The following is a 3,567-nucleotide window of genomic DNA, read 5'->3' as shown; positions in this document are numbered from 1 at the left end:
TCTTAAGTGCATGTAGTATTGCCAACATTTCCTTCTCATAAATAGATTTGTGTAAATACTTTCCTTTGATTGGATGACTTTCAAAAAAAATGGGTCTTTCTTCTTGCATTAAAACAACACCAATTCCATTTCCTGAGGCATAACATTCCACAATAAAGGTTTTTGTGAAGTCCAGTGTAGCTAAGACTGTTGCTTGGCACATTTCCTCTTTAATATGTTCAAAGGCCTTCATTGCTTCTGGAGTCCGTGAAATTGCATCTTTCTTCAATAATGTTGTTAGAGATTATGCTATTCTCCCATAATTCTTAATAAACTTGCGATAATACCCTGTCAACCTGAGAAATCCTCGTAGATTCTTTATGGACGTGGGGATTTTCCATTCCTTGATGGTTTTAATTTTTCTAGGGTTTACCTTAACACCTTCATGAGATACAATATGACCTAGATATTCCACCTCTTGTACTCCAAAGAAACATTTGGATATTTTTGCATATAATTGTTTCTCCTCCAATAGTTTGAGCACCATGTCAACATGTTGGACATGATCCTTCCAAGACTTATTGTAGATAAGTATATCATCAAAAAATACTAACACAAATTTTCTAAGGAAGGGTTTGAAAATGGAATTCATCAAACCTTGAAATGTAGAAGGTGCATTAGTAAGGCCAAAAGGCATGACCAAAAATTCATAATGACCCTCATGAGCTCTAAATGTTGTTTTTGGAATGTCTTTAGTCTTCATTCTAATTTGATGATATCCTGAATGAAGATCCAACTTGGTGAAGTAAATTGATCCATGCAATTCATCCAATAATTCATCAATGACAGGAATGTAAAATTTATCTTTAATAGTGAGCTTGTTGAGCTCCCTATAATTTGAACACATGTGCCATGATCCATCCTTCTTGTGAACCAATACTACTAGAGTAGAGAAAGAACTTTGACTAGATTGAATTATACCAGCCTCTAGCAATTCTGCAGCCATACGTTCAATTTCACTCTTTTGGACATAGGGATATCTGTAAGGCCTGATGTTTGGAGGAAAACTTCCCAGAATCAAATTAATAGCATGATCATTATCACGAATAGGTGGGAGGCCTTTGGGAGTCTCAAATACCTTTGAATGATTGTCCAAGAATTTTTGTAGAACTGTAGAAATGGATGATTTCGAAGTGGGAACCTCTAATGAACATAATTGAGCAATTATGCCTCATTGTTATTTCTTTAGAAGCTTTATCATTTTGTTAGAGCTGATTATCTTTCTCGGTTTCCCTGCGATACCCCTTAATTCAACTTCCTTTCCTTCTAAGGAGAATTTCATGAAGAGTTCTTGAAAATTAAAATCTATTGTACCCAAGGATTGTAGCCATTGGACTCCTAGTACAACATCATCACCACCCATTGGAATGGAAAGAATTGGGCTATTCAATACATATTCTCCCATGTATAGCTTGATATTATGGCACTCTCCTGAGCAATTTATGGTTCCTCCACTTGCAACCATCACTTGACACTCTGGTGCTGGATATAGGAAGCAATTCAATTCCTTGGCTATCTTACAATGAATAAAATTATGGGTACTTGCCGAGTCAATCAACACTATTACCGTTTTCTTCTTGATATGCCCTTCTATCATGGTAGTTTGAGGAGTGGTAATTCCAGCCAATGCATTACAAGATATGGTCGGATTCATTTCTTCTTTTTATATGGTTTGTTATTGGTGTATATCCTCTTCTTTTGACATTTCTTGTTCCTTTTCTTCCTCCTCTTCACAATCTATGTAAAATAATTTATTCTCGGCACACTTATGACCTTTAGTGTATTTTCTATCACAACTGTAACAAAGCACTTTTGCTCTTTTTTCTTCCAATTGTTGTGGTGTAAACCTTGTAGGTTGTGGATGGCTAGGGGTAGTAACACTTCCATGTTTATGATTGTGAGTGGTAGGCTTCCTTGTTGCAATAATTTTGCTTTCCATTTTTCTTGCCAACCTGAATGCCTTCTCTAATAAATCTGGTTCCCAAAGGCGAACCTCATGTTGGATGTTATCTTTTAAAATCCCTATGAACACATCAATCCTATGCTCCTCTGGAATATCCTTTACCCTTATATTCAATTTTTGGAAGTCCTCAATGTGCTCCATCATTGAACCCTTTTGTTTGAGATTTATCAATTGGCTAAAAAAAGTGTTGCTTTTTGTATCCTCATAATGTGCTATCATTTCATCTATAAAAATAGCCCAAGTGACAATTTGTTTACGAGAGCAAAGCCATCGATACCATACAAACTGATTTGGATCCAAATATAAAGTTGTAATGCATACCTTTTGTGTGTTTTTCACATTATGGAGATTGAAAAATTGCTCCATCTGTAGTATCCATGTTTTGGGATCCTTGCCATCAAACTTCCTCATATCGATCTTTGGAACATGGTGGTTCGTCAATCCAATGTTAGAGTCTATGAAATAATGATTAACGTTTATTTTTTTCTCATCATGAGTTTCCTTTACTACCCTTTCGCCATTAGTAAGCATTTCTTGTAGAAACTTTGTCAAATCTGTCTTCAAATCTTCCATGCCTTTCTTTAAATCATCCGTCTTAGCTTCCACACCATCCATATTAGCTTCCACATCATTCATATTAGCTTCTACGCCTTTCTTTAAACCATCCATATTAGCTTCCACGCCTTTCTTTAAACCGTCCATCTTAGCTTCTACATTTTTCTTTAAACCATCCATCTTATTTTCTGTTACTTTTTGTGCAAGTGAAATTTGTTGCACTTGGTCTCATAATTTTGATATATCATGTTGCATTTCTTCCTCTTCTTCATGGGTCATGCTAGAGCTTTCAGGTTGCTTAATAGGTGTTTCCATTTTATTTCTTTGGGGCATCAATTACTGATAATAATTCTTCACTATGCCCTTTGAATTCCTTCAAACTATTTTTTCAAACCAAACTTATGCAAAAATTTAAAATAAACTACACACCTTTTTTCACTTTGTAGGAGATCAATATTAATCTGATGTATCTCTGTAATTTTGGATCTCCTAGTTCTGAAATTTCTTCCTGTGGTAACCCTCTGAGTAATCTTTCTAACCCTATAATTCTGATCAATATTGGATTCTCCAATGAAGAGTTATGCCAATTCTCCCACGATGACCTGAGTATAGACTGGTTTAGTAGAGTGAACTTGTACGACGTGTCGCGGGTCACTGTTTCAACCTTAGGTTTTGAAAATAATACCAAAAAACACTACAGTATGTTCTGTTTCTGTAACTTCTTATGGAAATACAATCTAATGCTCCGAGCGAAAGTTATGATGATTTTCCCAAGATGACTTGTTTGGAATGTAATTCGAGGGTCTGCAAAAACCCTAACTTCCTTAGATTATATCTCCGAAAATATAGAGAGCCAGGATTTGAAATTTGGAGCTGAGGTTCAGACCGATTTATTCTCAAATGGGTTTTTATTTTAGCATCTGCAACTTCGTAGCGAAATATTTATGGTGAAAATTCCACAATAACATGTTTTAGATGAAATTCTGGAGCTTGCACAAACCCTAATTTCC

This window comes from Pinus tabuliformis, chromosome 4_1 (genome assembly GCF_031772625.1).
Source record: "Pinus tabuliformis cultivar Carrire ecotype Pingquan chromosome 4_1, CPIR1, whole genome shotgun sequence".
NCBI classification, from domain to species: Eukaryota; Viridiplantae; Streptophyta; class Pinopsida; order Pinales; family Pinaceae; genus Pinus; species Pinus tabuliformis.
The sequence above is the reverse complement of the archived record's forward strand: the minus strand, read 5'-3'. Positions refer to the sequence as shown.